This window comes from Camelus dromedarius, chromosome 14, assembly GCF_036321535.1.
Source record: "Camelus dromedarius isolate mCamDro1 chromosome 14, mCamDro1.pat, whole genome shotgun sequence".
Taxonomy (NCBI): domain Eukaryota; kingdom Metazoa; phylum Chordata; class Mammalia; order Artiodactyla; family Camelidae; genus Camelus; species Camelus dromedarius.
This window is the reverse complement of record NC_087449.1, coordinates 34032254-34052916: the sequence shown is the minus strand read 5'-3', so window position 1 is coordinate 34052916 and position 20663 is coordinate 34032254. Positions and strand designations below refer to the sequence as shown.

General features: G+C 36.6%; 1 non-coding gene and 1 pseudogene across 1 annotated transcript; both read right to left on the bottom strand.

The window, feature by feature from the left end:
• Positions 1–4223: 4223 nt before the first annotated feature.
• Positions 4224–4330, bottom strand: LOC116157012 (U6 spliceosomal RNA). The gene has a single exon (XR_004140977.1). It is a non-coding gene; the product is annotated as a U6 spliceosomal RNA (small nuclear RNA).
• Positions 4331–15570: 11240 nt separating this feature from the next.
• The window catches only part of LOC105092983 (calreticulin-like), a 32293-nt pseudogene continuing 27200 nt past the window's right edge, over positions 15571–20663 (bottom strand).

Here is a 20663-nt window from a genome sequence, read left to right as displayed (position 1 = left end):
TATCTACAGCATTAGGACCTGTTTCAGAGGATGAGCAGAAGATAAATAGTCATATTTTCCCAGGGTAAAGGAAGACAGAAGGGGCATAGTCTCACAAATGAGGTGTCACAATTTTTTCAGGAACTCCATAGCAATACCAATGATGGGGTCAATCTCTTTGCAAGCTATATTTATGATATCACTTGAAGATATCACAACCTCTATTTTCACAGACAAACTAGTTAGTGTTGAAACCATTACCTTCTCTATCACATCACTGTGGCTTTGGCCAAGTACCTCCCCTCCACTGGACCCAAGGTGCTGTCTTTAAAAAAGGGTCTGGAACCATCCTTGTCTAGGGTCCATTCCAACTCTGACATGCTCTAGTTTTTCTATTTTCATTTATTCTTTGTTAAACTTATAGCATTGGGCATTTTTCCAAGCACGAAACCCTCTCACCCCTTCACTCCCCCTGCCAGACTCCTGTTAAGAATTATGCTGGGTTTTTCTTGTGTAAAATATTTGAAAAAAAAAAGTAGTGCATTAGAAGGAGGTTTATTTCACGTAGCACATTTGAGAGAAGATCATGTGAAGGGCTTTGTTTTGTTCTAGCAGCTGAAACAATAAAACCACCAGCGTTACATGCAGGATCATTTTGTACTGCCCTCAAGTGGTGGCCCAAATGTCTTTTCCTGGTTGCAGTTTAAGGAATAAAATGTATTTTCAGAGGAGCTCACAGTATCTAAATGTAGGAGAGTCAAAGGGGGCCTGAGGAAAAGGTATCTGATGGAATTTCTCTTCTTAAAAAGACGGGAGCCATTTTACAGCCCTGACTCTCGTTCTATTTCTCTGCTCCCCTTCACGGTCAAATTTCTCAAAAGAATTATCTACATACTGTTTCTACTTACTCATCTCCAATTTATTTTCAAACATTTTACTCTAGGATAATTCCAAATTTTCAGAAGAGTTGTAAAAATATGACAAAGAATTACCATACACCCTTCACCCAGGTACACCATAAGTTAATATTCTGCCACAATCTCTTTATCTGTGTGTGTATGTGTACACATGCACACACACATATATATATAGATGTGTATGTATGTGGAAGGGTGAGTTCTGAACCATTTGAATTGTAGCCTTTACCCCTAATATCCTAAATACTTCAGTGTGTATTTTCTAAGAACAAGGACATTGTCTTATATACCTACATACTCCCCTCCCCACACCTCACCCCTAGTATGATGATCAAATTCAGGAAATTTAGCATTGATGTAATCCTTATATATAGTCCATATTCAAAGTTCACTTATTGGCCTGATAATGTCCTATTTAGCAGTTTTCCCTCCTATGTGGAATCTGATCCAGTGTCTGATCCCTAATCATGCATTGCATTTAATTGTCATGACCCTTTAGTCCCTTTTAATCTAAAATAGATCATTATTCATGATACTGAGTTTTTTATTTTAAAAAAAAAGTACAAGCCAGTGTTTTGTATAATTTCCCTCTTTTGGGGTTTGTGTCCTATTTCCTTATGATGAGATTTATATATTTCTTTCTTTCTTTCTTTTTTTTTTTTTTTGGATGAAGCAGGAACCAATATTGTCTATGGTATGTTGTGTCCTCAGTGTGTCACTTGAGGAGAAACAGTGTTACCTGTTATTGATGATATTCATTTTGATCAGTTGGTTAAAGTGGTATCTGTTAGGTTTCTCCATTGCAAAGTTAGCATTTTTTTCTTATGTAAATAATGAGTAACCTGTGGAGAGGTACTCTGAGACTATGTAAATATCCTGTTCCTCTTCAAAACTTTTGCCCAAAGGTTTTGACATTCACTGATAATTCTTGTCTTAAGCAATTACTTACGATAGTTGCAAAATGGTGACTCTATGATTCCATTATTCCATCTACATTTTTTAGTTACTGCAAGTGAGATCTTTCCCTTCTCTCTTATTTATTTATATATTTATCTATAATCAACAGTATAAAACTCATAGATTATTTTTGTGTGTGTGAAGCACTTTAAGTAAATGGCCATCATTCTAATTGTGTTACTGTAATTGTTGCCATAATTTTGATTACCAAGACTTTCTCTCATCACCACCTAGAATAGAAAAAATGTAAAACCCTAGAAGATTCTTCATAGTTAAACAATTCTTAAAAATGAATAACTAAACAATACATGTTTAAGCTCACTTTGACATCTTCCAAAGAATCACCAAAAATAAGATTTTTTTAAACCTAATTTCTAAATCAATAATAGAGCTGATAGAATGATCAATAGGCACATGAAAAAATGCTCAGTATCACTAATTATCAGAGAAATGCAAATCAAAACTACAATGAGGTATCACCTCACACCATTCAGAATGGCCATCATTCAAAAATCCACAAATGACAAATGCTGGAGAGGCTGTGGAGAAAAGGGAACCTTCCTACACTGCTGGTGGGAATGCAGTTTGGTGCAGTCATTGTGGAAAACAGTATGGAGATTCCTCAAAAGACTAGGAATAGACTTACCATATGACCCAGGAATCCTGCTCCTGGGCATATATATCCAGAAGGAACCCTACTTCAAAATGACACCTGCACCCCAATGTTCATAGCAGCACTATTTACAATAGCCAAGACATGGAAACAACCTAAATGTCCATCAACAGATGACTGGATAAAGAAGATGTGGTATATTTATACAATGGAATACTATTCAGCCATAAAAACTGACAACATAATGCCATTTGCAGCAACATGGATGTTCCTGGGGAATGTCATTCTAAGTGAAGTAAGCCAGAAAGAGAAAGAAAAATACTATATGAGATCACTCATATGTGGTATCTAAAAACAAACAAACAAACAAACAAAGCATAAATACAAAACAGAAATAGACTCATAGACATAGAATACAAACTTGTGGTTGCCAAGGGAGCAGAGGGTGGGAAGGGATAGACTGGGATTTCAAAATTGTAGAATAGATAAACAAGATTATACTGTATAGCACAGGGATATATATACAAGATCTTATGGTAGCTCACAAAGAAAAAAATGTGACAATGAATATATGTATTGTACTGAAAAATTGTGCTCTACACTGGAATTTGACACAACATTGTAAAATGATTATAAATCAATAAAAAATGTTAAAAAAAATAATAGAGCTGATAGAAATAAAAAAGAAAAAGCACTAGGGTAGTACCCCATACTTATCCAGAGTACTGATCAAAACCAAATCCATATTAGCTAACATTTTAAAAATTAAAAAGTATAAAATCCCAGCTATAAAAGAAATAACTCACAGGGATATACACATGGTGACTCTAGTTAATGATACCATATTGTTTATTGGAAAGTTACTAAGAAAGTTGATCTTAAAAGTTTTCATCACAAGGAAAAAAAGTAACAGATTCTTATTTTATTTAATAGATTATAATCCATTACTGTCATTATTCATCTTATTGTTCAGCTTGTCCTAGATTTGGCCAGTGAGAGGCCCTTTAGGTGAGTTTCTGTGTCCTTTTGACACATACCTTTTTTTTTTTTTTTTAAAGTATTCCCTTCTTTCTGGCATAATACAGTGTTCCAGGTTCATCTTGTACTTTCCCTGTCCAGCCTTGGAAATCATCCCTGTCTCCAAAAGAGCACCCCTTTTAGTGGGGAATGGTATTTAGAAACCAAGATCTGGGCACCAGATATGACCATGGCTCCTGGAGAGTAATTGTTTCTAGGTCCTTTAAGTAAGCAGATCCAAGGAGGAAAAATGGCAACTTAATATAGTTCAACTATTTTTAACCATGAATTCAGCACTGGTACCTCTAATTCCTGTTCAGCACCTCAGGGTTCTTTCTCCCATTTCTGATTTGCATCTCCCTTTTCCCACAGTTGAGAACTCTGGCTCCCAACAGCATTGATGTCCTTTTTATTCATCTGCTCAGTGTTATGACACACACAGAATAGTTTCAGAATAGCTATATCCATTCCATAAAGAAAGCAATCTATTTAGTAGGGCTCAATATTTTTTTGCAGTTTTGTTTTATTTTTAGACCAAGGGTATATATTCAAAATACTGTTTTCAAAGTTTATTTGGATTTGCTTTTAATTTTCCTTCAGAGTGGTTTTATTACTTATTTAAATATAGTTAGGTTTATGTGTGTATATTCAGTTTTAGAGTCCCTTTCATTCTTGTTGATTCAACTGTCTTCTTTGAATATGTAAGAGCTAAAATTGTCCAAAAGTCAAATCCATTTACAAAACATATGAAACACTTCACGAATTTGTGTGTCATCTGTATGTAGGAATCATGCCAGTTTTCTCTGTACTGTTCCAGTTTTACTGTATGTACTATCCAAGCAAGAACACCTTCAATTCATTTCTCAGCCTATTTGATGCTTACTTAGGAACCCCTCAGCACACACACTTCACTGAAACTTCTTTTGTCAAGGTCATCAATGACCAATATTTTTCTATCCTTATTTGAACTTTCCACACTCAGCTGACCACTCCAATGTTCTTGAAATTCTCTCCTCTCCTGGTTTTTGATACCCTACTCTTCTGGTTTTACTCTCTCTTCCCAGGCCTCTCCTCATTCCCCTTGTCTATTCAACCACCCTAAAATGTGCTGCTCCTCAGGCCTCTGGGCTCCCTTCTCTTCCCTCTGTACACTCTTTCCCTAGTGGATCTCAACCATTTCTGTGTCTTCAAATGCTGATTATGCTAATGCCTTCTAAATTCATATCTTCATCCGAGACCTGTCTTCTGGTCTCCAGACTTACAACCGTCTCAATGACATCTACATGGATCGATAGCTCACTGACATGTGCAGTTTAACATGTCTAAAATAGAACTCCTCATTTCCCTGCCAGGCCGGGTTCCCCCCGGCCCTTCCCGCTCAGTAAATATCACCTCCATCTGCCTGGTTGCTCTAGACAGAAACCGAGGAGTTGTTCTTGATTCCTCTATTTTCCTCAACCACAATGTCCAATCCATCTGCAAAATACGAAAGTTTTATCTCCAAAAATGTGTCATATTAGGTCCCTTTTCTCTGTCTCCATTACCGCCGCTTCACGCATCATCTTTCACCCAGACTCCTCATCGGCCTCATTAGTGGCCTCCCTTTTAACCCCTAGACATTCATTCTCCATATAGTAGTTATCATGACCCTTTAAAAACCAAAATACTAATACAAGCTTACATTTATCAGGTATTCATTATGTGCCAGGAATTGCTGTAAGCACTTTATATTTATATTTAATCTTCACTATCCCTCCATGAGGTAAAAATCAACCTACTTCAATTTTATAGAAAAGGAAACTAGGGCGGGCACAGAGAGGTTAAATAATTGCCCAAGGTCACACAGCTGGTAAATGGTAGAACTTAGTCTTGGACCCAGATTGACTCTTTAGCATTTGAGCTTATCTACCACATTATATTTGATCTTGTTACTACTCAACTTCAAATAATTTCATGGTTTTTCACTATATAGGGACTAAATCCCCAACTCCATTCCAAGGTCTGCTGGGTCCCGTGGCATGCTTCCTGCTTACCCCTCCAAACTCATCTCACACTGCTTCCTTTTCCTTCACTTTCCTCCAGCCGCATGGCTTGTTTTGTTTTGTTTTTTTCCCAGCTTCCTTGATCATGACAGGCCCTTTGCTGCTGTCAAGCTTTACACATCCTCTGCCTCAAGGACTCTTCTCCCTGGCTCCTTCTCATTCTTCAGGTCTCACTTTGTTCTGAGAGAACTTCCCTTACCATGCTGTTTCTTAACTGTAGCTCCCTTCCTGGTATGTTCTATCTGAGCCCCATGCTTGTTTTCTTCTTAGCCCTTAAAGCAATCTGTAATTATTTATTTGTTTGTTTACATGTTTTGCCTCTCTTGCCCACTAAAATTAAGTGCTGTGAAGGCAGAGGCTGCTTCTTAGTCACTTTTGTATATTCAGAGACTAACACAGCACCTAGTTCATAGAAGGAACTCTAGAAATATTTGTTGAATAAACATATATTACCTTTTTCTGCTTCATAGCTTCTGTTTATGCATAATTTCTGCTTCTTCATCACTTTGGTTGGCCACAGCCCCAGCTCTGTCTCTTCCCACACATACCCCTACTGAACCTCATGACCTCTCTCTTTAGTTACAGTTTTTACTGCTGTTAACTGCCTCAATCACTTCATGTTTCCCAACTTGAATTCCTGAGAGAGAAATATTGATTTAACAGCCAGGCCACATTTGTAGGTTGTCGGTAAGCTTGTGGGTTTCTTGCCTTTGGGTCAGATTCCCAGTCCTGGTCTAAACAGCTGTGTTGGGCAGGGTACGGGTGGGGATGTTCTGCATAGTGCTACTTCATTTCCTTTCTGGGACTGTCATCTTGAATCGCAGCCCAGAGGATTGTCAGGCCAGCCATTTGAACATCCAATGTAATGTTCTAAAGGAGCTGGATGATGACTGAAGTTTCCCTAAGGCAGCGCTATAGGTGAGCTCTGTGGGCTCGGGCTCCCAGCAGCACCTAAGGATGCCAGACACTGCTTTATATGTACAACATTCGGGTGAGGATATTATTATAACCCCCACTTTAAAGGTGAAGGAACTGAGATTTAAGGGATTTGATCCCTGTGCCAAAGACCAAGATCTAGTAAATGGCAGTGCTGGGATCCTAATTTAGATCTGTCTGACTCCAAAGCCCGTCCTCCTTACGTTACACTAGACTGTTTCTCTTCTCCTTATCAACTGTGTCACCTTGGTCAAGTTACCTGATTTATGTGACCTTCTATTTCCTTATCAGTAAAATGAGGATATAAGCACCTAATTCATGGGGTTATAATAGGTTTATGATTGCTCATAAACCTATTCCAGTAAACATAGTAGATACATTACTATCTTTCAGTTTAGTCAGAATCTAAATTTTCATATGTGAAAGGCAGAATTATCCAACTATTTTATTTTTTAAATTTGTATTTATTTTTTATTTATTATTTGTTCATCTTTTGGGGTGGGAGGTATTTAGGTTATTCATTTTTTTAATGGAGGTATTGGGGATTGAACCCAGGACTGCAGGCATGCTAGGCACGTGCTCTACCACTGAGCTATACCCTCACACTGAAAGGCAGAATTATCAATTTCAGTTGCCCTAAAGAATAGCATCTCCTGTGAGACTCTATCCTGCTGGCAAGTATTCCTGGTCCAAATATGAAGACATAGGGCTTTGAAGGGGACAACAGTTATTCTGTAAGGAAACAAAGCAATTCAGTATACTTCAGAGATGAGAAAGAACCTGCACTCAACCTAGCCATAGGTAGCAGAGTGGAAATTAGTAAGTACTCAGTAATGAGAGATTTGCATCTGTCTGACAAGCGTAAGACTTTCTCCAAGGCCAGAGCATTTTGCATATGATCTTATTTAATCCTACCACAACTTTAAGAGATAGATCTTGTGACTTCCATTTTCCAGGCTCAGAGAGCTAAAGTGACCTGGGTAAGGTCACACATCTAATTTGAGGTAGAGAAGGAACTGGAGCTCAGTTTGGCACCATTGCACCAAGCCTTCAGCTGTGTGCAGTCTGACAGGTCTGCTAGCAAGTCACCCTGCTCTGCAACTTCAGGACCCTTTGATGGAAACTGATTGACAAATACGATCCTGATCTCTTGCACATTTGTTATTCTCAGGAAAGGAAAATCAACTCTACAGGCATCAGCACAATTTAGGGAGATTGCTAGCTAGGATGGTACATCCCCATGTAGCAATACAGATAAGTATCAGCATCTAAACAAATGATACCATGTGATGAATACAAGAGCAAGAATAACTAATCTTTGTACAGCACTTTATGATTCACAAGGGACATTCATATTGATCACCCAGTTTGTTCCTCATATCACCCCTTTGAGGTAGGTATTACCATTGCCATTTCACAGATAAAGAAACTGAGGTTTTAAAAAGTTGATTTAGTATGAAGAAGTGGATGTATGTCATTTTGTGGTCTCCTGGCCTCCATTCCTCCTCCTTTTGGTTAATGGTACCCTGTGTTTCCTTAGGAGATCAAATACCTTCTACCTAAGCAATAGTGATTGGATTAACAGGAGGGCATGATACATCAGATCCTTGAGCATCATCCTTAGAACTTTTGTTTGGCTTTTGCTCAAGCTATCAAGAGGGAGGAACGTTCTTAAACCTATGGGTATGAGTCTGAAGTTAATGATTATTATGACACGAAAAAATATTATGTATAAATTTTAAACCCACAGTAGAAAATTCAGCCTAGCCAATAGGAAAGCAGAAATGGAGGTTAAAAATAAAAAAGAATGTATAGTACATGGATGGTAGGATTAAATTTTAATATATAGCAATTACATTCAATGCAAATAAGTTAATCTCACCAAATAGATTTTTTAAATTACATCCAACAATGTATTGGCTATCAGGGACATACTTGAAACATACAGAGATGGAAAGATTAAAAATAAAAAGATTTAAAAAGATACACCAGGAAAATATGAACTGGACTGTGATCATAATACATGTCAAAAAGGAATTTTAGTCTCAAAAGATAAGTGATAAAAAGTCACTTTATATTCATAAAGGAACAGTAGGCAAACACATAAATGCAACAGGCAAAGCACATAGATACACCTAATTACACAGTCAAAATGTGCAGAACTGCAGGGAGAAATAGATAGATTCATAATTGTAGCTGAAGATTTTTTTTTGTAGCTGAAGATTTTAATATCTCCCTATCAGAAACTGGTATATCAAGGTTTAGAGTATAATTACCATATTTTGTCAATTCTACACCTTATACAAGATTGGCTTCAGGAGGATTAAAGCCATAATAAATGTGAAAAATATAATTGTAAAAGAAAAATATAGTAAACGATTACAATTTGTAGCTGAGGAGAATAGAAAAGCAAAACCTAAGAAGCATAGACTATAACAATAATATTGATGAGTAATAAGGATTTCTATTTAGCAAAAGACATTGTAGACAAAGTAACTAGATGAAAGAATGAGAGAAGATACTTCAAATATTTAATATACAAAATTCTAGCAAATAAATGAAAGGGCAGAGACCCCTAGGGGAAAAAATAAACAAAAAATATGAACAGAGAGGAAATCCAAAAATCAAAAGGCATATGAAGAAATGCTCAAAAATATCAGAGAAATGTTAATTAAAACAGCAATATGCTATTCTTTTACATATATTAAACTATAGAAAACAATGCCAGATTGTCAGGTTGTGATGATGCTGAAACCCTAATGCATGGTGGTAGGAGCATGGACTGGTATAGCCATAGTAGAAAGCAATCAGACATAAATTACGCAAATTAAGAACTCACAGTCTATGAGCCTGCAGTTACACTTCTGGGCTATATCCCAAAGAAATTCTTATGCAGACACGTGAAGGGTTGTACATTAATATATTCATTGCTGTGTTATTTATGATGGTGGAGACTTGAAGACAACCTGGCTGTCTATCACTGGGAGGGTAGACAGCTAAAATGTGGTAAATGTTATATCATGAAATATTATGTTGAAATCATCAGCAGTAGATTAGATATACACACAGCAACATAAATGTATTTTTTATTGATGTATAGTTGATTTACAATATTATATTAGTTTTACGTGTACAACATAGTGATTCAATATTTTCATATATTATACTCCATTTAAAGTTATTACAAAATAATGGCTATATTTCTCTGTGCCATACAATATATCCTTGTTGCTTATTTATTTTATACATAGAAGTTTGTATCTCTTAAACCCCCACCACTATCTTTCTCCTCTCCCATCCTTCTCCACTACTAGTTTGTTCTCTATATCTGAGTGTTTTTATGTTTTGTTACATTCATTCATTTTATTTTTTAGATTCCACATATAAGTGATAACATAGAGTATTTGTCTTTCTCTGACTTGTTTCACTAAGCATAATTCCCTCTAGGTCCAATCACATTATTGCAAATAGCAGAATTTCATTCTTTTTTTTATGGCTGAGTAGTATTACATTGTATAGTATACCACATGTTCTTTATCCATTCATCTATTGATGGACGCTTCAGTTGTTTCCATGTCTTAATTATTGTAAATAATGCTGCTATGAACATTAGGGTTCATATACCTTTTTTAATTAGTGTACTCATTTTCTTCAGGTATACCCCCAGGAGTGAAACTGCTGGATCAAATGAAGTTCTATTTTTAGTTTTTTGAGGAACCTCCATACTGTTTTCCACAGTGGTTGCACAAATTTACATTCCCACTAACAGTGTGTGAGAGTTCCCTTTTCTCCAGATCTTTGCTAGCATTTATTATTTGTAGATTTTTTGATTATCATCATTTCTGACAGGTGTGAGGTGATATCTCATGGTTTTTATTTGCTTTTCTCTGATGATTAGTGATGTTGAGTATCTTTTCATGTGCCTATAAGCCATCCGTATATCTTTGGGAAAATGTCTATTCAGGTCTTCTGCCCATTTTTAAATCAGGTTGTTTGCTTTTTTGATATTGAATTGTATGAGCTGTTTATATATTTTGGATATTAACCCCTTATTGGGCATATCATTTGCATATATTTTCTCCCGTTTGTAGCTTATCTTTTCATTTTATTGATGGTTACCTTTGCTGTGCAAAAGCTTTTAAATTTAAGTCCCATTTGTTTAGTTTTGCTTTTGTTTCTTTTGCCCTAGGAGATAGATCCAAAAAAATATTGCTACGATTTATGTCAAAATGTGTTCTATGTTATCTTCTAGGAGTTTTATGGTTTCAAGTCTTACGTTTAGGTTTTAATCCATCTTGAGTTTATTTTTGTATATGATGTGAAAAGTTGTTCTAATTTCATTCTTTTACATGTAGCTGTCCAGTTTTCCCAGTACCATTTATTAAAGAGACTGTCTTTTTTCCATTGTATATTCTTGCCTCCTTTGTTATAAATTAATTGACCATAAGTGTGTGAGTTTATTTCTAGGCTCTCTGTTCTGTTCCACTGATCTATGTGTCTTTTTTTTTTTTTTTTTTTTTGCTAGTCCCACATTGTTTTGATTACTGTAGCTTTGTAGTAGAGTCTGAAGCCAGGGAGCATGATACATTCAGCTTTGTTCTTTTTTCTCAAGATTACTTTGGCAATCTGGGGTCTTTTGTGGTTCCATAGAAATTTTAGAATTATTTGTTCTAGTCTTGTGAAAAATGTCATGGGCATTTTGATAGGGATTGCATTAAATCTGTAGATTGCTTTGAACAGTATGTACATTTTAACAATATTAACTCTTCCAACACATGAACATGGAATACTTTCTATTTCTTTATGTCATCTTCAATTCCTTCATCAGTCTTTTTTTATTTTCAGGGTATACATTTTTCATCTCCTTGATTAAGCTTATTCCTAGGAATCTTATTCTTCTTAAATGGGATTGTTTTCTTGCTTTCTCTTTTTGACAGTTCTTTATTCATGTAAGGGAAAGCAGCAGATTTCTGTACATTAATCTTGTATCCTGCCACTTTACTTAATTCATTTTTTACCTCTAATAGTTTTTTGGTGGAGTCTTTAGAGTTTTCTGTATAGAGTACCATGTCATCTGCATGTAATGACAATTTTACCTCTTCTTTCCAATTTGGACACCTTTTATTTCTTTTCCTTATCTGATTGCTGTGGCAATTTCCAATACTGTGTCAAACAGAAGTGGCATGAGTGAGCATACTTGTCTTGTTGCTGACCTTAGAGGAAATGTTTTCATATTTTCACCATTGAGTATGACTTTAGCTATGGGTTTGTAATATATGGCCTTTATTATGTTCAGATATATTCCCTCTATACCAACTTTGATGAAAGTTTTTAGCATGAATGGATATTGAATTTTGTCAGGTGATTTTTCTGCATCTATTGAGATGATCATGTGACTTTTATCCTTCCTTTTGCTAATGTGGTGTATCACATTGATTGACATGTGGATATTGAAGCATTCTTGCATCCTTGGCATATATCCCAATTGATCATGATGTTTGATCTTTTTTATGTATTGTTGAACTCGGTTTGCTAATGTTTTGTTGAGGATTTTTGCCTCTATATTCATCAGAGATATTGGCCTGTCAATTTTTTTTGTAGAATCTTTATCCAGTTTTGTTATCAGGGTAATGGTGGCCTCATAGAATGAATTTGGGAGTATTCCATCCTCTTCAAATTTTTGGAATAATTTGAGAAGGATGCTTATTAGCTCTTATTTTTATGTTTGGTAGAACTCCCCTGTGAAGTCATCTAATCCTAGATTTTTGTTTGATGGAAGTTTTTTTTTTATTACAAATTCAGTTTCACTACTAGTGATTCGTCTGTTCAGATTGTGTATATCTAACATGAATAAATTTAAAAAACATAGTGCTTAGTGAAAAATATGAAGAAATGAGATTTCAACACTAAACCATTCACGTAAATTAAAAATAATCCAGACAAACAAAACCCCATATTTTGTAAGAACATATGCAAACAAAAAGATTTACATCAAAAAGAACTTATTTACTTATGTAGAGAAGAAAAAGAGGATAAAAGGGAAAGAAGTAAGTAATAAATAAAATTTAAAAGTGATAATACTGACCAAAGAAGATAAAGTGCCACATACTAAGGAGTCTGATTAACTAAATGCTCTCAATCCAAAATCAAACAAACCAATGAATGAATAAACACAAATCTGGCAGGAAAGACAATAGATATTGCACAGGTTTCTCTGGATTTGGAGATAATGAAGAATTTTTACTTTTTTCTTAATATGTTTGTAAACGCCACATTTTTTCACATTGAACACTTAATTTCAGAAATTAAACATACAAACAGAATTTAAAAAGAAAAACTCAGTCTGGAGGAGCATGGTTCAGTGGCAGAATGGTGCTGTTCAAAAGACAAGTCCTAGAAGGAAACACAAAAATTCCAGTCTGTGTGCAGAATGGATGGAACTATGCATGAATTTTTTTCTTGATGAAATTATCTTAACTTCTGAAATACTGTTGGTACAATCAATCAAAATAAAAGCAAAAGAAAAATTTAACAAAGGTAAAAGCAGCAGCTTTAAAAAATATATTCAAATGGATCTTTATTATTTACTCCTCCCCCCAAATTCTGCATGAAAATCAGTATATTTATCTGGAGATATTTGAAAATACATAACAATTTTCAGAATATATTCCAGACCAATCAGAGCAGACATAGATAGTAATCAATGCTCGTATCAGACTGGCATTCCTAAAATATAGGAATAAAATATATATCCCAACACACTAGCCCTGCAGCCCCAAGACAGTGTTCAGATTCAGCACCTGAAGCCTTGTTCTTTTTCACCATGGGGAGACTCTTGTGTTATAGAAACAGGTATATGTAAAGAAACAGGTGAAGGGTGCCTAAAAAATACTACTCTGAAATATGCCACTTTGGTGTAAGGATTATTTTGAGCTCAAGGCACTTGAAAAACAGCAGATACAAAAGGGACACTCTGATCTCCCCTTTCCTCCTGAATACAGAAGATAAAACTCCCATGTAGGAGCTGCCCTGTGCATACCAGGAGAAAAGGAACAGTCTTACCAAGCTGAAACCAAGAGAAATTCTGCACAAACTGACCCTGTTAAAATAATTCTTATCTTCCTTCAGCCTCTCTGTGTATTTTAGTTACTTTTCCACACTTGCCTCTTTTTGTTCAAACTGGTATTAAAGCATTTAGGTTTTGCCACTTCTTTGGGTCTTCATTTCCTCATGAGGGCTCCCGTGCCACATAAAACTTACATTAAATTTGTATGCTTTTTTGTGTGTCAATCTTTGTTGTCAATTAAATTTTCAGGCTTACCCAAAGACCATAAAAGGGTAGAGGTAAAGTTTTGCCTCCTCTGGAAAGGCAAGTTTCCCAAACCAGGATATTCCAAAGATTGAAAGGCCCAGATACTACAGCAGGCACCAAGCTACAGGAAGAAGGAAAGAGTTCTTGCTGCTCCTCCCTGACCTCACCATCCCATTCCTGTCATCCAGGTGCCCTGCTCTTTGAAATTTGGTTTACCCATACCCTTCTCCAACAGATAGATATTTATGCATTCTTCGGGAGCTGGTTCAAAAGTTACTTCCTTCATGAAATACTCCCTGAAACCATGAGCCAGAGTTTTGTTCATTCTTTCAACTTGTGTTTATTGAGCACCTGCTATGTTCTAGACCCAAATTGGTAGCCCTGTGCTTTCATATGATAATCGTGTCTGGGCCTGACTCTCCAGCTAGACTGGGACTCGTCCTCAGCATAGTCCTACTAAGATAAAGGCAAGAAGGAGTCAGCATTTAATCCTCACAGCCCAGTTTGCAGTAAGTTCTGTTATTAACTCCTTTTCACAAATGAGAAAAATGAGGCACAGGAAAGTTAGATTACTTGCCCAAGGTAATATAGCTAGTAAGTAAGTAGGGCCAGGAATCAACCATGGTGGCCTTGAACGCCTGGCAACCACATTAGAGTATCACTTCTGAATATGAAAAGATTGTCACGCTTCACTCAACTGCTTGTTTGTATGTTTATTTTTTCAAGAAAATTTTTAAAAGAGGAAAATTACTGTGTGATTATTTTCCCTAAAAGGGTATTTTTTCCATGTGGGACTTGGCTACTATCTGTATTCAATAGTAATAGATGGTCACTCATTCATTCAACACATAGCCTAATGCAATGGAAGGATGAACTTTGGAACCAGACAAACTTGAGTTCAGATACTGGCCCCACCCCTTACTAGCTGTTTGACCCTGAGCAAGTGACTTGCCTGCTCTTAGCAGTTTCTGCATCTATAAAAGGAAGATAATAATGGTATCCTCTATAATGGCTGCTCTGAGGATTAAATGAGCACATGGCAGGAGCTCCTCAAATTTATGGGAAAGTGCTTTGTGATCTGTAAGGAGCTACATGAATGCATATGATAATATTGTGAGCTGGTGGTACAGAAAAGATAAACGTAAAACCAGCAAACCTGCAAACAAGTAATGATTAATCAAAAATTAGATAGGGCACAAAACAGCAGAGAAGCAAAAGGAGTTTCACAAAGTATCTGTTTATATTAAGAGGAAGTCTGATTTTGTTTTTAAGTGCTTGATTCACCTGCAAGAAGAAAACATCAAACCTTATCGCCCACAAATACAACCATCAGAACTGCTCAGTAAATATAAATAGCACAGACATATAAACAAAATTAAATTACTGAATATACTAGAATAAACCAAAAGTGAAGCTCAAGTTTATACGGAAGCTTTTTTTCCTGTCAATTAATTTTATAAATACCATGATAATGATAAGTAGTAATAGCTGCTATTTGTTGACTATGTATTTATATCAGGCACTTTACACACATAGCTAACTTAATCCCTACAACAACTTCATGAAATAGGAACTATCACTCCCTTTCCATTCAAGGAAGTAGAAGCCCCAAGAGGTGATGGGACTTACCCAAGGTTGTACAGAGCAAAAGAGGTGGGACAGAAATACAAATCCAAAGTTCATTCTAAGAGAGCAAGTAATTTTGCTCCCTGGATTTTGCCAACCTCTTGAACATTTCTACATTTCTCCTTCTAAGCAACATCATTTGCCTCTGAATGGTAACCACTTTTTACCAGGTTATAGTTCATCCTTCTGGTCAACACGGACTTCTACATTTTTACCCAGAAATGCTCTTTCAGCATCGTCTTCCTTCAGCTGCCTGTCATTTACTGGTTCCTCAGCAGAATCCTCTTCACTTCCCTCTTCTTCAATTCCCCAGATGTCATCTTCCCTTTCCTCCTCCTTTTCCTTTTTCTTCTTGGCCTCTTCTTCCAGTTTTCATTTTTCCATCTCTTCACACAGTTCTCTCCATTGCTTCTCTACATCCTGTTTAGAGTGTGGAATTTCAAAATAATTTACAGATGGTTATAAACAAAGTTAACTCACTTTAGCAATGTCTGGCATCTTCCCACACTCTTGAAGATTTATTTACATAGAAATTTTCAGTATGTGTGGGGTGGAGAGAAGTGCATGTGTGTGTAATTTGTTCATAAATAAAATTGGTTCAGATTCAACAAACATTTACTGAATGCCTAAAGCATTGCTAAGTATGGTGCGAGACAGTCCACACATACTACTTCTATTCCTTATTGCAATGTATGAGGTAAGTGTTACTAGTTCCACTTTCTAGATGAAGGATACGAGGTTCAGACTGATTAAATTTCTTGCCCAAGCTGTATGGTTAGTGAGTGGTAGAACTACAATTAGAAACCAGGTTTTCTGACTCTGAGTCTTGTCCTCTTTCTGCTACATCAGAGAAAACAACATTTCTGGAACTCTTTGAACTTGCTTTCGAACTGTAACCAGAACAAACTTGCATTAAGTCAGAAATGGGACTTCTGTGTTCACCTAGGTCCTAGAAGTTGATCCTTGGAGCTGTCCTCATAACTCAGAGGGGCCTTAAAGAAAGGACACAGTCCAAACTCCTCTAGGACTTTAATCTGCACCTAGAGAATCTGGGCCAAATGGTCTTTTACCCAGTAGTGGGGGACAAAGCTAGATCGAGAATCTGCATGTCCAGTAGGCTGGGGCCTTCGACAATCCTCCTGGGAGCAAATGCTTGACATCTTGCTATGTTTCCTACATTATGAGGGGATGAAATCTCTTTCACTTAGGCCTTCATTTTCCTATGCCTGCAAAGCACTGGCTACAATTAATGCCTCTAGTTTTTCACTTCCCTCTCACTACTCTACTTACTGTCGTTTCCAACTTCCATTCTTTACCAGAACAGTTCTTGCCAAAGGTAACCAAAGACCACCAACTCCACCAACTAAACTCCACCTGGACCTATGACAATCCATTGAACCATCTCCTCTTCATTAGTCCTCAACCAGTACATGTCCTCACTTTCCTCCTTTATTTTTGTGTGATTGCTCTCTTGCAAACACCCTCAACTCCCTTGCCCTTCCCTCCCTTGGTTGGAAAAATCCTCAAATCTGGTTAAATCCAACATGCCATGTCTGCACCTAAACAGAGAAAATGGCTAGAAAAAAATAATAAAAGCAACCTGATTGTTCTCATTTTAAACTCACTATCACTAAACTCATGTGGGCCCTTAGTGCTTTCTGTGGTTGAGTCACTCTCTTTCTTGAATAACTATTCTCGTCTTCTTCCTCTCCTCAAACCTCCAATGGATCTTTCCCAATCTCATGTTCAGTTGTTGACCTTACTTCCTATTTCACAATCAGAAGAAATTTTCCATTTCCTCTGTGGCAGCAGCCTTGGAGGTATGCCACTTGGATTGCCCTCGGAGAAGAACTTGTCAATCAGTTGCGAGGAGAGCAGTGAGTTGGTAGCCTGTAGCTGCAGCACCTGGGGATCCACTGCAACATTTGACCCCAGGACATGCTGTTCCAAAGCAACCCCAGCCAATGGCTGAGCATGGCAGGGGTACAGGGGTCTGGCCATTTCCAACATGGTACTCCTCTATAGTTAATTTTACCTCTGAAGCCCTGCTGGACTAGCATGACTTTCTCAGAGCTGCACGGCACCCGACAGTAATTCCTACCCAATCCTCCTTCTTTCCCTCTTTCCTTTTACAGATGTCAGACTCTCCTGCCCATTGCTGTACCCTTTACTCTTCATCTTTCCTAGGCATTATCCCCAATAAATCACCTACATTTCTAACACCATCTTGATGTCTGCTTCCCAAAGAATCCAACTGACATATACTCCCACCACATTTACCCACCTGCCTGCTTGGGTTTATTCTTATATAGTAATTTTTTATTCCTGTGATTATGGATAAAATATTTATATGCCTATGGAAAGCCAACCCCTTTTCTTGGGCACTAGATCTCATCCTTAAGAACAGTGCTCCAGAAATTCTCCTCTTTCTCTCCTATATTGTTTCTCTCTTTATTGGGTCATTCCCGTTAACATACAAGCAGGCAGGAAGATCTATATATATATTAAAAAAGTCTTGACCAACCTTTCCCTTTACTTTCTATCCTATTCTCTCTACATTTTTTACAGCAAAATTCCTCAAAAGACCAGTTTATATTTGCTGTCTCTAGTTGTCTCCTTTCATTTTTTCTTTTTTTTAATTGAAGTACAGTCAGTTTACCATGTTGCATCAATTTCTGGTGTACAGCAAAATGTTTCCATCATATGTATACATACATATATTCCTTTTCATATTCTTTTTCATTATAGGTTACTACAAGGTATTGAATATAGCTCCCCGTGCTATACAGCAGAGACTTGTTTATCTATTTTATATATACTAGTTAGTATCTGCAAATCTCAGACTCCCAATTTATCCCTTCCCATTCCCTTCCCCACCATTAACAAGTTTGTTTTCTATGTCTGTGAGTCTGTTTCTGTTTTGTAAATAAGTTCATTTGTGTCTTTTTCTTATTCCACATATAGGTAATATCATGTGGTATATTTTCTTTCTCTTTCTGGCTTTCTTCACTTAGAATGACAATCTCAAGAGCCATCCATGTTGCAGCAAATGGCATTATTTTATTCTTTTTATGGCTGAGTAATATTCCACTGTATAAATACACCACAGCTTCTTTATCCAGTCATCCTTCAATGAACATTTAGGTTGTTTCCATGTCTTGGCTATTGTAAATAGTGCTGCTATGAACATTAGAATGCATGTATCTTTGAATTAGTTCCCTCTGGATATATGCCCAGGAGTGGGATTGCTGGATCGTATGGTAATTCTATTCCTAGTCTTTTGAGGAATCTTCATGCTGTTTTCCACAATGATTGCACCAAACTACATTCCCACCAACAGTGTAGGAGGGTTCCCTTTTCTCCACATCCTCTCCAGCATTTATCATTTGTGGACTTTTGAATGATGGCCATTCTGAATGGTGTGAGGTGATACCTCATTGTAGTTTTGATTTGCATTTCTCTGATCATTAGCGATACTGAGCATTTTTTCATGTGCCTATTGGCCATTTGTATGTGTTCATTGGAGAATTGCTTGTTTAGTTCTTCTGTCTATTTTTGGATTGGGTTGCTTGGTTTTTTTCTTATTAAGTTATATGAGCTGTTTATATATTCTGGAAATTAAGCCCTTATCAGTTGCATCATTTGCAAATATTTTCTCCCATTCCATAGGTTGTCTTTCTGTTTTGTTTATGGCTTCCTTTGCTGTGCAAAAGCTTTTAATTAGGTCCCATTTGTTTATTTTTGCCTTTATTTCTATTGCCTGGGTAGACTGCCCTCGGAGAACATTGCCAAGATTTATGTCAGAAAATATTTGGCCTATGTTCTCTTCTAGGAGGTTTATAGTGACTTGTCTTGTTTAAGTCTTTAAGCCATTTTGAGTTTATTTTTGTGCATGGTATAAGGGAGTATTCTGATTTTATTGATTTACATGTGGCTGTCCAGCTTTCCCAACACCACTTGCTCAAGAGACTGTCCTTTCCCCATTGTGTATTTCTGCCTCCTGTGTTGAAGATTAATTGGCTGTAAGTGTGTGGATTTATTTCTGGGCTCTCTATTATGTTCCATTGATACATATGTCTTTGTGCCAATATCACACTGTTTTGATTACTGTACCTTCTGTGTACTGTCTGAAGTCTGGGAGGGTTATGCCTCCAGCTTCATTCTTTTTCTTCAGTATTGCTTTGGCAATTCGGGGTCTTTTGTGATTCCATATAAATCCTAGGATTATTTGTTCTAGTTCTGTGAAAAAATTCCTGAATAATTTGATAGGAATAGAATTAAATCTGTAGATTCCTTTGGGTAGTACAGCCATTTTGACAATATTAATTCTTCCAATCCAACAGCATGGGATATCTTTCCATTTCTTTAAATCATCTTTAATTTCCTTAATCAGTGTTTTGTAGTTCTCAGTGTATAAGTCTTTTACCTCCTTGGTCAAATTTATTCCTAAGTATTTTTTTTTTTTGATGTGATTTTAAAAGAGATTGTTTCTTTCCTTTTCTGATATTTCTTGGTTAGTGTAAAGAAATGCAACTGATTTCTGTATGTTAATCATGTATCTTTCTACCTTGCCAAATTCTTTTATCAGCTCTGGTAGTTTTTGTGTGGAGCCTTTAGGGTTTTCTATATATAGTTTTATGTCATCTGCATATAATGACAATTTTACCTCTTCTCTTCTAATTTGATCATTCTTTCTTTAACCCAAATTTTCCCTATACCTCTCTACTGAAACTGCTCGTGTCAGAGTCACCAATGAGCTCCATGTTACTGAATTTTGTGGTCCATTCTTAGTCCTTATCTTTCCTGACCATTCAACAAAACCGATCACTCTTTTTCCCCTTAACATACTTTCTCCACTTGCCCTACAAGATACTATCTGTCTTGGTTCTCTTCCTATCTTGCTAGCTACTCTTTCTGTCTTCTCTGCTGGTTCCACTTTATTTCCCTGAGCTCTAATATTGGGGTGCCCAAAAGCTCATCCTTCAATCTTCTTTCTATATATACTTACTCATTAGGGGATTTCATCTAGTTTAATGGAGCTTTAAGTATTACCTGTAGGATGGTGGCTTTCAACTTTCTCTCTTATTCGGACTCATATCCAATTACCTCCTTTACATTTGTTTTTCTAATAATCACATTGCACTTAACATTTAATAATTATGTAATTTACTTCTGTTCCCATCCATACCCCAAATATGCTCTTCCCTTGTTCTTTCCTATCTCAGTAACTCCAACCTTCTAGTCACTGAGTTAAAAAAAACTGT